This window comes from Lissotriton vulgaris, unplaced genomic scaffold, assembly GCF_964263255.1.
Source record: "Lissotriton vulgaris unplaced genomic scaffold, aLisVul1.2 SCAFFOLD_5990, whole genome shotgun sequence".
Classification (NCBI taxonomy): Eukaryota; Metazoa; Chordata; class Amphibia; order Caudata; family Salamandridae; genus Lissotriton; species Lissotriton vulgaris.
The window spans coordinates 3302-17112 of NW_028250483.1; the positions used below are offsets into that span (position 1 = coordinate 3302).

The following is a 13811-nucleotide window of genomic DNA, read 5'->3' on the forward strand; positions in this document are numbered from 1 at the left end:
GTTGAAGGGAGTTTCTAAAGATGACTGCAACACCTCCCCCAACGCCGTCGGTTCTGTCATTCTTGAGTATAGAATAGCCTGTGGGTAATAGGAGATCAAAGATAGAGTGAGAGGTATCGTTGAACCAGGTCTCTGTGAGGAAGAGCCTCATGTGTCTCTGTGCTCCCTGCTTGGAAAGCCATGAAAAGAAACTGGAGTTAGCACAATGTTGTGTCGTCTATATAGGCACTGCACGTCACTTCCGGCGCGGGCGATGCAATTGGAGCAAATGATTCAACTTACCAGTGCACTGGGGTACTGCTCACCCAAACAATTCCAGATTCAGTCTGACATTTGGGAATAATTCTAAGGTAAGGAATCTTCAGCCAGACAGAGTCTCTACCAAATTAGGCGTTACCAAAGGTAAGTAACATGATCATCAGTGCACAGTCCTTCCAGCTCATAATGTGCTGGATTTTCTCTATATTTCCAATGTCTGCACTACTGGTTGAAGTGTATGATGTAATGGATCACAGCTGCATTAAAATACATTCTGTAGAAAGGTTCTGATGGATAAAAATATGGTATAACTGTCTCTTTTAATGCTTTCTTGCCTCTTTTCAGGTCATACACGACTCTTGACTTTTAGGAAAGAAGATGGGTCATATGGAGCTTGGAAAACCCATCCTAGCAGCACCTGGTCAGTATTTTGCTTTCTGCACCTTACTTCTTTGGCCTATTGAGCTCATTCTGAATTATTTTCCATTGCATTGCATATTAAGGGATCAGATATATCATTGGCTCAGTAAGTCATCCACCATTATTTCGTCCCAAGATTATCATTCATTCACATTATCTTGGTTCTATTACTAGCACAGAAGTGTGTCCGTCATTTCCTCGGTCTCAGATTCATAAATGGCAAATTTCGAGGCCCATTGTTGTCTCTGTCCCAAACATGTTATTGGCGGAGTCCCAGAACCATCATTACCTCTAATTTTGGGTCACCAATGGCTCCCTCCTAGGTCCATCGTTGTGTCAGTCCCTGCAGTTACTGCTGCATCATTGTCTTTGTTCCAGGTCCATTAGTGGCTCGGTCCCAGTCCATCATTGCCTCAGTCAAAGGGCCATAATTAGCTGGTTCATTCACCAGTCCCTCATTAATACACCATTAGTTGAGCCCCGTGGGCCTTATTATGGCCTGGTCCGCACCACAATGTACTTGGTGCACCAGGCATAGACCAGGTCAGCGCTTCCAATTATTTTTGTTAATATTGTACCCTCAGTACAGCTGCAAGCTCACATCTGGCCTAAGAGCAGCACGTCAGTAAAAGGCGGACCAGCAGAAGCTGTCAGTCCATATTTCACCATATAGCAGCTATGCAGACTGCCTTTCAATGAGGTACAGTAAGTGACTGCACTCACCAACAGGGGATGTCTGGAGGGACCTTGGGACCCACTTTCCCCTGCATTCAAGTAGAACCCTTGGAAGGGGGAATCACACTGAATGTGTGCCTCCTCTTTGTGTCACACAGACAGACCACTGACTGCTGCATTGCATATGTGCCAGCCCCTATAATAGCACATTGGCACAGAGGTAAAGTGTTTGCTCATTTGCATGGGCCATACTGATGTAGTGAAGATAAAGGGTTAACTGCTGACATTGCTATATTAGCATAAATGAAATATATGCTTAGACACCATTTTGCCTCTTTTGCACACAACACTACAAGGCTCTGTTCTCGTAAATACACTTCTTGCGCTTCTTCACATGAGAACTGTCTGTTTTTCACATATCTAGGCGTACACTGTGCTCTCTGTCTGCACAGCATGTCCAAGGTTGAATAGCAATGTATGCTATTAATTCACGTTGATCAGTCCACACACATAATCAATTAATCAATCAATCAATCAGTAGTTTATAGTGCGAGCTACTCACCTGTGAGGGTCTCAAGGCGCTGGGACATAACAGAAGGCGCAGCTGCCCAAACTGAAACCCAGGTGCTTTTAATATGGCATTGCATGCATGAGGAAGCACTTTGGAGAAAACCTTTCCAACTACGAAGAGCTGTGTTTGTCCTGGAATGTGATTCACTTCATCTGATCTTGGAGGTATGGGATCCCCCATCAAAGCCTAGAGGTCTTCTTCTTACTTATTACTTAAAACTAACTCCCAGCACAGGGAGGGTGGTAAAGGCGCTGTAGTCCTGTTTCCACTGTCATTATAATATTATTTCCCCTTTTGTGCTTTACGGAAATGTAACAATGCTGATTGTATTATTCTTATGCATCTTTTTTCTGGTATTGACGCGAATACTGCATCCTAGAGCACGTCTGTTAAAATAAACATTTTAAACTACATTGTGTCTCTGATTACTCACGTTGTGGACTAGTATGAGTGTTATAGCGAAAGAGTGTTCTTGGTTTCCACTATTCCTGAGATTTTACTAAGTCACATGTTCTAGATTGTCTAATCATTGGTAGCTTCGCTGTAGTACGGAGAACAAATTAGACACTAATGCTAGTCGGATTGGGGTTCTAGGTACTGAGGTGGTTTTTTTGGTACACCACAATCCACCAAGGTCCTGGTTTCCTGCGCATAGTTCTGTGCATGAGCAGAATCACTGCAACATGTCGCACTTAATGTTTGGTCTGGTACTTATGTTTGAGACACTTTAGTAGTGCTTGTACTTGTCCACAATACCCTCACTCCTGTTTCCGGAAAACAGTTGTGACGGCATAGCCTACCTATATAGATGAGTTATAGGTTCATTCAAGCTTGGGATTTTAAAAGGTTTGTATTGTTATATTAAATTGCTAACCCTTTTTGTGCAGCTGCACAAATAAGTAGTTATTCTTTTCTTTGTCATTATGGCAGTCGATATTGCTACGCATAGTGGCACACCACTCCATCGTCATTTGACACAATATGGAGTGCCTGACGCAGGTGTTGTGCTTATTTTTGTGGTTGATGCTAACCCAGCTTTCCAATTCGAGGTATTCTACTCTTGGGTTACCTTTGAGGCTGTGAATGGGTATGATAACTTATTCCATTCAAACTAGGGATGGGCGGCAAATACCGTTCCGTTCGTGGAACTTGCGAAATTTCAGCATTTCTGCGCGGAACGCGAAAATGTCGAAACTTCTGCGATCCGCTGCAGAACGGAATTCAGGGGGCATGAGGTACTTGTATACCTCACCAGGAAGCACTTGCAGGTGCTGCCGGTCCACCGTGTGCCACCATCCCTTTATTTGCACAATCTGTTTTTTGCCTCAATACGTTGCGATCTACCGGCTTTGACTGCACCAGTATGCATACCCTCGACACCAATGGCTAGGTTGCACCACTTCCTCCCGGCTTGTCATGACTTTTAATATGCCTGTAGTGTTGTCTACAATTGGTCTACTTTTGCATACAGGCACCTTTGGCAGCTTCCTGAACAGTTAACATGCACGGGGGCTTGTCTGACGAGGACTTTTATCTACTGAAAGCTTGGTACCTCTTTATTTATATTTTTTATATTTGTATTTTTCCCTGTATCTTGCAGCCTTTTCCCATTACAATCGCATGCTCACGGTGATCAGATACATCTCATCGTCAATCAACTAAACTACATTTTCCATGATTTTCCGGGTTCTGACTACCACTCCCATGATCCCTTGTGGGCCTAAGTGCATCTTTTAGAATCTCTGGCGCACGATGACCCGGGAGCTCCTGTCGGAAGGGCAGACGCCATAGTCCACACTGCTCACCACTTGCGGTGAGTTTTCTTACACGCTCCATAATGCCTCCAGCCCGCTCATAGTCATATTTAGTGCACGTCCCTCTGTCAAAGCAATGTTTCCGAAACGGGACTTCCCTTTTAATTGATTATTTGAGTTTTATCGACCTTTGATCCTCACAGTCAGCATCCTTCACGAGGGCGGCAACATATTAAATACTTGGATATCAGTATTGCCTGTATTCCAGCAAGCTGTATGGCGCCACGTTCCCTTTATTTGTGCAACGCACGTTCCACTTCGGTACTCCTGTATCCCAATTTTTAAATGTGCCAGGTCACCTTGTGGGAGATTCTTTGGCTCTCATACTGGTCCAGTGCTGCAACAGCCGTGTCTTAATGCTTCACTGGAAAGGTCACGTGTATGGCTCTCATGCTCACTATTAAATACAGTACACTGGTTGACTTCACATCATTTGTCTCTGATAGTTGTCACACTAACAATTCTTCATTCTATCAATCTCTCTCTTACGCCACCACCTTTTTCTTCTGCCTCGATTGGCGTTTGCATCCTTTACTAATAGTAAACACAGTAGCGCCACTTTACAGGCAATACTTTTGACGGGTGCAGCAAAATCTCCGCAAGCACGCGAAATTTTGCGTGCTCGCAGAGAATTCTTGCCGTTTCGCAGAATTTTGCGAAAGGCAACTTCTCAAATTCCACCCACACCTAATTCAAATATTCTCACAGCAATACCTGTAGCAAATCGGTCATATACAACACTCGAAGTTCCGATTTCGGCATGGCAGCACCGTATTTGATTTAATGGCGTCCTCCCCCACACAGTGACTCTGGTCCGTTTAGGCCCTTTGTCGATCCCGGGGGCCACTTGGCCAGTTTTGGCAGGGTACACACCATATCCACGTTATATAGCAGCCCCTGTAGATGAATTAAGTGTCTTGCATACCTCCTTAATTGAAGTACCTTGGGCTCTAGTTCAATATGTTTCACGCAATCTCCAGGTGGGGGCACCTGGGGTTGCGGCGCAACCAGCAGGACCGGTTAGGATGTCGATTTCACCGGTCATGGTTAATTCAGGTTTCAAGTCTTTATTTCGATTTAGTAAATCATAAAAGACACATTGTGATACATTTTTAAAAGGGTATAGCTTAAAAACTTTTTGCAAAAGGTAGACCATGTACAGATGTGTTTGTTATTAATTGAAAACTCACTACGACAGCAGCTAGATTCAGATATAAAAAGCAAATACGTTACTGGACAAGGGCTACATTCAAAATAAACTAGGCAAGGTAAATCAAACAATGCTAACAAACATAAAAAAAGTTATTTATAAAAGAATTTAAAAATAATAATAAACATCTTAAATAAGAAACCTGATAAAGTCGTAAAAATTGACAATTACATGACGAACAGTAACAATTAATAGGACACCATTCCATATATAAAGTGCAAGAAGTGCAATCGTATGTTTATACAATAGACAGAGTAAACAACCTTATGAGTGGGTATTAGAGGGGTCTATCAAACTTGACAGATGTTTTGACCTAATGATCCAGGCCCACCCCAGATATTTGGCTAGACTCACTACAAACACCTCAAAGGTGTTAGTCTTTAGCGCCCAAATGGCCTCTGCAGATTTTCTGAATGGTAAACGCTGAAACAGCGGTTTTAGCCATTTGGTTCGCGGCGCCAGGTAACTAGGGCAGGCAAATAGAAAGTGGCCCTCTGATTCCTTCTGCCCCGAGCAGCCTTTACAGAGATCTGAAACACCAGTGGACCATTTGTTTATAAAGGTGTTCAATGGCAAAGCTCCTACCCGGAACTGGTGGTAGAGTTTCTTGTCCAGCGGTTTGGTGATAACATCCCAATAGGGTTCACGGGACAGGTCCAACTTGAAAGTAAGGAACCTGCCCGTGAGGCTGGTAAGGCTGGACACCGAAACTCGGTTTTGGCGGAGCGAAGCCCAATACAATGCTTTAAACTCTTGTTTGGAGGGAAAGGCGGTAGTGGAGGGAGCTATCCAGAGTTGTTCTAACCCTATATCCACTAAGATGGTTTTTACCGCTTGGAGCCATGGAATTTTCCCAGAACCTCCAATTGACCTGACTTCTGCTAATTCTTTTGCAAATAAGGACAGGTCAGGGGAGGTCCATAATCGCCTCCACAGAGCCACCAATCTGTATCTGGCCATCTCATTGATCGGAAGGCACCCCATATCCAAGCAAAGAGGAATGGATGGAGACGACTGTGGTAGACCTACCAGGTTCCGTAGGAACTTACATTGGGTTTTAAACAGATTTAAGAGGTCCATATAACCCCAGAGATCTGCGCCATATAAGATTGCAGTGCTGATTTTGGCGTCATAGATCTTGAGAGCTGGGGTGACGCGCTTAGTGATGGATCTCTTTTGCTCCTTTATCAAACAACCAGTTAGCCGTGCAAGCTTAAGATGTTGAACGCCAACTTGATCTTTCCATCTCAGACGGCTATCTAGGGTAACACCCTGGTAAGTCATGGTCTCAACTTGCTCAAGGTTGACTCCACTCAAGCTCACAGAGCTCCGGACAGGGCGGTTTCTCGGAAAAAAACAATAAACTTTGTTTTGCCCACATTCACCGCAAGATTATTTATGGCACAGAACTCTTCAAAGCGGTCCAGCGGCCGCTGTAAACCGCTACGTGTTCTCGAGAGGAGTAGGGTGTCATCAGCGAAGATGAGCATTGGGAATCTTGTCCCGGCCAGCATTGGGTCATCAGTGGGGGTATCCGAGAAAAATTTCACCACTTGATCAATGAACAAGAGGAAGAGTGTTGGTGCCAAGACGCACCCCTGACTGACACCTCTAGTTACGGGAAATGATTCTGTCACTTGTCCCTGGCCTCCCCACCTCACCCTCGCATAATTATCCTCGTGGAGTTTAATTATTAGGTTGAGTAGCTCTGTTGGTATTCCCAAATTTCTCATAACTCCCCACAGTTTGTCCCTTGGCACAAGATCGAAGGCGGACTTCAGGTCAATGAATGCTGCGAAGATGGTACCACCACCGAGCAGGACCACTTTCCAGTAGATCAGACAAAGTCTGAACACCTGGTCGATGGTGCTTATGCCCGATCTGAAGCCCGCCTGCAAGGGAGATAGTATGCCCTCAGATTCAATCCAGCCCTGAACCCGTCCCAAGACCATACGTGCGATGATTTTTTGTATGGAATCAATGAGACTTATCGGACGGTAGTTCCCCGGGTTTGACCTGTCGCCTTTTTTAAATATAGGTATTATCTCGGCCCCCTTCCAAGATTTTGGAATACTGGCTCCCATGGCTAATGAGTTAGCAATCTTGGTTATATAGGGCAGCCACAAGGCGGGATTAGCTTTAAACAGATCAGCGGGGATGAGGTCCATGCCGGGTGCTTTCCCTCGCAAGGTCAAGCCTAAAGCAAGCTCAACCTCTGATTCTGAGAAGACAAGTTTCTCCCCGTATTTGTGTAACGGGGGTGCCTTTCCCATGATTTGTAGGGGTTTAGTATTGTCAACACTGAATTGGGCAGAATAAAAGGTTACCCACTCATCCGGAGGTACATAATTTGCGGGGGTACACGAATCAGAATCCATCCCCCACTTGACTAGATCCCAAAACTTTATCGGATTATTCGAAGTGGAGGCATCCAGGAGATCCGACCAGAACTTGTCCTCCCACTCCCGTTTTGCTTCCCACTGAATTTTCCTATATCGTGACCTTGCTGCTTTAACTGCACCCATATCCCGAGATTTAATAATTTTAATAAGGTCTGTATGGCCTCCCTACATTTTTCGTTATACCATTTCTGGTGGTGGGAGTTGACTTTAGTGGGAGTATTCCGACAAGGGAGTGAAAGTAGAGATTTTAACTGGTCGAAACAGCGAATATGGAGATTGATAACATTGTTAGCCGTTTCCGGACTGCCCCCCAACAGATCAATTTTTAACATTTCGTTACACACATTTTTGACCACTGTGTTAACATTGACCCATAAAGTTTCGTCCTCCACAACCCTGGACCATTTTAGCCTCCTCCTATCATTAGATATCAAGACATCCCCTGTCCGTGAAGTGGTAGGCTCCTCCAGTCTCTTTATGCCTGGCAGTTTTAGTAGGAGTGACAGGGGGTTATGGTCACTTTCTGGGCGCAGTGTTACTTCCATATCCACTAGTAGGGGCCAATATTCCAGCTTTAACAAAACATAGTCAATACGGCTTCGCCTTAGGCCGTTGTCGAAGGTACAGTTGGCTCCTTTATCCGATCTTGTGCGGCCATTGCAAGCCCGAAATCCCCTATTTAAGCAAAGAGCCATCCAGTTCACTGCTGCCTCGGTCGCATTAACAGGTTTATCAACCATCAAATCAGGGATGTCCCAAGCAACGTCCTCAGCCGAACCCCAACTGCCCCCTAGTTCATACAGTGGCTCAATGGTACAGTTTAAATCACCTGCTAAAAGGATAACATTCCCACTACCCATTTCAGCAAGCTTATGGTCTAAAACATTCAACAAGGGGGGGCTGCGGCCACCAGGTGTACCTCTGGCGTATATGTTAAACATAATCAGGTCCCGATGACTGACCTTGCTCAGCTTGATTATAAGGAGATCCGGGTTCTGAACAGGTAGCTCTATGGGATGGAGTCCCAATGACTGCTTTACCCATATCAATAAGCTGCCTGATGCACGCCCTTTACTCCCTCTAATCGCAGTTTTGAAGAAATTAACATAGCCCAACCTGAAGACTGGATTGGGTGCCCAGGTTTCCTGGAGAAGGATGATATCAAATTTGTCCACAAACTCCAACCAATCTTCAGAGAGCATACGGGCCTTGATCCCAGCAATGTTCCAAGATAGTATGTTTAGATTTTCTAAGACAGAGACCACCGGGGGGGTGGCATAGCTGGAGCTGCAGAAAATACCTGGTTACCCCCAATTACCCTCCTATTCTCCGTGATCCTAAAATTATCCACAGGGTCCCCACACTTCGTGGCCTCTGTTTCGTTTTTGGATGCTAATAGAATAGTCTCCCTTGTGGCTAAGTCCCCCATAATTACATCTAAATTATCAATAAGATGTGGGTTCTCCCTATTCCGCCTCGTCGGCTCGTGACCAACAGATTCAACAGAGGTGGTCAAACAGGGTGGTATATGATGTCAATCTATGGCCTCAAGATCAGATAGGGGACCAAAGTGGTTGAAGAGAAAAGGACGTTGCTGGGCTAGGGGTGTCAATTCCGAGGGATATCTCCTAGCTGGGGGTTGTCCAAAATTGGGGCATGGTCGAATGAGACTTTGTCTGTGTGGGTAAAAATATGAAAGGCCCAGTGTTTGGACGTCCCCCTGTCTAGCGAACCTAGCTTCTCTTCGAATAGTATCTACCACCCATGGATCCTTAAACAAGATTAGGATACAATCTCCCTCCAGATCCTTGGTGCCATGACCCACCCAGTCTACTCTCCTTACAAAAAGTATCTCAGTTGGTGAGGAGGGGGGTAAGGGTCGTTTTTGATTTAACCAAAAGATCACCTTGTTGCGAAGGTCCCCATACGACTCCTTACTACCGGGTTTTAGAGGAGCAACACCCGTTAATACTATTGTATAGCGTGTTGCCTCCATAGGGAGATCAGCACGTGGGGTGGTATACCTTGTGTGTTTCTCCATCCTTGGGTTGGTAGTACTGCGCTGACTAGCTATATCTCCATGAGGTGGAAGACGGGGGGGACGGGATTTGGTTTTACCTGTGGGGGTGGCCTAGTGCTTTGAGGTCTAAGAGAATTGTGTTTTTCAGTGGCCTTCGTCTTAGAGGTATGTGTTAGGGTACTCGCGGTTGTCTTAGTAGATGTAGTTTTTGGCTTTCCCCCCCCTGTGGGCCTATTGGTATCTACCCCTGTTGTTTTGTTGTTGGAGGCATTGCTAGTGGGAATATTATTTATACTTGTGGTCTTTGGGGCTATTTGCGTTTTGATAGCACCCACAGAGCTGGTGCCGGTTAGTTTTTGTAGCATGGCCAGGTTTGTATTCACTACAGCCTCCATAGTGTCTATTTTTGAGGTCATTAGTCTGGTCCGTTCCAGGACGGGTAGTAGGAGGGTTTTGAACATGGCCTCCATTTTTACTAGCAAGATCTCATCGCTATTAAGGCACATTGGACAGGGGTTCGAAGAGCCCAAGGTGGTGAGAGAGGGGCACAAGACATTGGTGAATAAGGAAGGAATATGTGTAACTGAAGGATGCCCAGGGACCTGGCTTTCATTATCTGTTATGTCTTTTGTTTTTGGGATCTTACATTCTCTCCCTCCCGAGAGACTCGAGTCTTGCTTTCTCTTTCTAGAAGTAATGTCTGGGCTTAGGGGATCTGTGGCAACAACGGTATTGAAAACATTAAGGGGTAAGTAACCAGATATCTGACTAGGTTCAGGTTCCACACTAACCTGCAAGTCGTCCCCCATACTAACTTGGGAATCATCTAAGCTGTACGCATCTTCATCCAATATGCGTACATTTGGGCTCTACCCCACACTATCTAGATGAACAATTGCTTCTGTGGTAATGGATTGTACACAATTGAATGCAGCATGTGCTACGGGGCTGGTGGTAGTGGCTAGTCCACCCAACGAAGAGCGCTTACCGCTAACAAGGTCAAGCGAGAGTCTTTTTTCCACCATCGCAATTTCCTTCTCCAATATCCCCGTGGCCCGTGTAATGAAAGCATCCAGCGGGCCCGATACAACTCCCTTAGTTGTTTGGATTTGGACTGTATGTTCTTTACCTGACCTGAGGGGCATGGTGGGATATAAATTGGGCTCACAGCCACAAGGTCAGTTAATGTTACTTGAGTCCGTCCCCACAGTACCAAGTACCAAGCGATTTTAAAATTATGTAGACCGCCTACCTTAGGTACAACAAAAACGGCCAGGGGGGGTGGGCCCGGGCCGGACTCTGCCGTACTCGAACGGCCTCAAACGGCCCGCTCTTTGCCCGGTTTTCGCCCCGTGCTGCGTCCCGCGCTGCGGGAGGCTGTGGCTATGTTTTAGGGGGCGTGTTGGGAGGGGGGCGGGCCAGCAAGGAGAGCGGACCGGATGCTGGCTATCGGTCTCGCAGGGGCTCCTGGTTGTTGGAGTCCCCGCACGCTCGCAGCCCCGCTGAAGTCTCACGCCCGGAACCGCCTACCGCTCCTCTCCTTCGGATGATGCTGCCCCACGCACTCCTGGATGAAGCGGCACCCGCGAAGCGGGTGCGGCGAGAAGTGGGCTTGGTGGAGTCTTGAAACGCTGCCTTGCGAAGATGCCTCCGTGTGCAAAAGACTGGTGTCCCAACGAGGGAAGGTGAGGGATGCTTTTACAGTCCTCAGGTGGGCGGGGGGCGGGCCAGCAGGGAGAGCAGACCGGATGCTGGCTATCGGTCTCGCAGGGGCTCCTGGTTGTTGGAGTCCCCGCACGCTCACAGCCCCGCTGAAGCCTCACGCCCGGAACCGCCTACCGCTCCTCTCCTTCGGGTGATGCTGCCCCACGCACTCATGGACGAAGCTGCACCCGCGAAGCGGGTGCGGCGAGAAGTGGGCTTGGTGGAGTCTTGAAACGCTGCCTTGCGAAGATGCCTCCATGTGCAAAAGACTGGTGTCCCAACGAGGGAAGGTGAGGGATGCTTTTACAGTCCTCAGGTGGGCGGGGGCCGGGCCAGCAGGGAGAGCGGACCGGATGCTGGCTATCGGTCTCGCAGGGGCTCCTGGTTGTTGGAGTCCCCGCACGCTCGCAGCCCCTTGAAGTCTCACGCCCGGAACCGCCTACCGCTCCTCTCCTTCGGGTGATGCTGCCCCACGCACTCCTGGACGAAGCGGCACCCGCGAAGCGGCACCCGCGAAGCTGGTGCGGCGAGAAGTGGGCTTGGTGGAGTCTTGAAACGCTGCCTTGCGAAGATGCCTCCGTGTGCAAAAGACTGGTGTCCCAAGGAGGGAAGGTGAGGGATGCTTTTACAGTCCTCAGGTGGGCGGGGGCGGGCCTGCAGGGAGAGCGGACCGGATGCTGGCTATCGGTCTCGCAGGGGCTCCTGGTTGTTGGAGTCCCCGCACGCTCGCAGCCCCGCTGAAGTCTCACGCCCGGAACCGCCTACCGCTCCTCTCCTTCGGGTGATGCTGCCCCACGCACTCCTGGACGAAGCGGCACCCGCGAAGAAGCACCCGCGAAGCGGGTGCGGCGAGAAGTGGGCTTGGTGGAGTCTTGAAACGCTGCCTTGCGAAGATGCCTCCGTGTGCAAAAGACTGGTGTCCCAACGAGGGAAGGTGAGGGATGTTTTTACAGTCCTCAGGTGGGCAGGGGGCGGGCCAGCAGGGAGAGCGGACCAGATGCTGGCTATCGGTCTCGCAGGGGCTCCTGGTTGTTGGAGTCCCCGCACGCTCGCAGCCCCGCTGAAGCCTCACGCCCGGAACCGCCTACCGCTCCTCTCCTTCGGGTGATGCTGCCCCACGCACTCCTGGACGAAGCGGCACCCGCGAAGCGGGTGCGGCGAGAAGTGGGCTTGGTGGAGTCTTGAAACGCTGCCTTGCGAAGATGCCTCTGTGTGCAAAAGACTGGTGTCCCAACGAGGGAAGGTGAGGGATGCTTTTACAGTCCTCAGGTGGGCGGGGGCGGGCCAGCAGGGAGAGCGGACCGGATGCTGGCTATCGGTCTCGCAGGGGCTCCTGGTTGTTGGAGTCCCCGCACGCTCGCAGCCCCGCTGAAGTCTCACGCCCGGAACCGCCTACCGCTCCTCTCCTTCGGGTGATGCTGCCCCACGCACTCCTGGACGAAGCGGCACCCGCGAAGCGGGTGCGGCGAGAAGTGGGCTTGGTGGAGTCTTGAAACGCTGCCTTGCGAAGATGCCTCCTTGTGCAAAAGACTGGTGTCCCAACGAGGGAAGGTGAGGGATGCTTTTACAGTCCTCAGGTGGGCGGGGTGCGGGCCAGCAGGGAGAGCGGACCGGATGCTGGCTATCGGTCTCGCAGGGGCTCCTGGTTGTTGGAGTCCCCGCACGCTCGCAGCCCCGCTGAAGCCTCACGCCCGGAACCGCCTACCGCTCCTCTCCTTCGGGTGATGCTGCCCCACGCACTCCTGGACGAAGCGGCACCCGCGAAGCGGCACCCGCGAAGCGGGTGCGGCGAGAAGTGGGCTTGGTGGAGTCTTGAAACGCTGCCTTGCGAAGATGCCTCCGTGTGCAAAAGACTGGTGTCCCAACGAGGGAAGGTGAGGGATGCTTTTACAGTCCTCAGGTGGGCGGGGGGCAGGCCAGCAGGGAGAGCGGACCGGATGCTGGCTCTCGGTCTCGCAGGGGCTCCTGGTTGTTGGAGTCCCCGCACGCTCGCAGCCCCGCTGAAGTCTCACGCCCGGAACCGCCTACCGCTCCTCTCCTTCGGGTGATGCTGCCCCACGCACTCCTGGACGAAGCGGCACCCGCGAGGCGGGTGCGGCGAGAAGTGGGCTTGGTGGAGTCTTGAAACGCTGCCTTGCGAAGATGCCTCCGTGTGCAAAAGACTGGTGTCCCAACGAGGGAAGGTGAGGGATGCTTTTACAGTCCTCAGGTGGGCGGGGGGCGGGCCAGCAGGGAGAGCGGACCGGATGCTGGCTATCGGTCTCGCAGGGGCTCCTGGTTGTTGGAGTCCCCGCACGCTCGCAGCCCCGCTGAAGCCTCACGCCCGGAACCGCCTACCGCTCCTCTCCTTCGGGTGATGCTGCCTCACGCACTCCTGGACGAAGCGGCACCCACGAAGCGGGTGCGGCGAGAAGTGGGCTTGGTGGAGTCTTGAAACGCTGCCTTGCGAAGATGCCTCCGTGTGCAAAAGACTGGTGTCCCAACGAGGGAAGGTGAGGGATGCTTTTACAGTCCTCAGGTGGGCGGGGGGCGGGCCAGCAGGGAGAGAGCGGACCGGATGCTGGCTATCGGTCTCGCAGGGGCTCCTGGTTGTTGGAGTCCCCGCACGCTCGCAGCCCCGCTGAAGTCTCACGCCCGGAACCGCCTACCGCTCCTCTCCTTCGGGTGATGCTGCCCCACGCACTCCTGGACGAAGCGGCACCCGCGAAGCGGCACCCGCGAAGCGGGTGCGGCGAGA

At 50.0% G+C, this 13811-nt stretch overlaps 1 long non-coding RNA gene across 1 annotated transcript in view; it reads left to right on the forward strand.

Annotated features, from left to right (window-relative positions):
• Positions 1 to 601: 601 nt before the first annotated feature.
• The window catches only part of LOC147663257 (uncharacterized), a 105952-nt gene continuing 92742 nt past the window's right edge, over positions 602 to 13811 (forward strand). Inside the window, exon 1 of the long non-coding RNA XR_015305361.1 lies at positions 602 to 679. This is a non-coding gene — a long non-coding RNA (uncharacterized LOC147663257). The remainder of the gene's footprint in view (positions 680 to 13811) is intronic.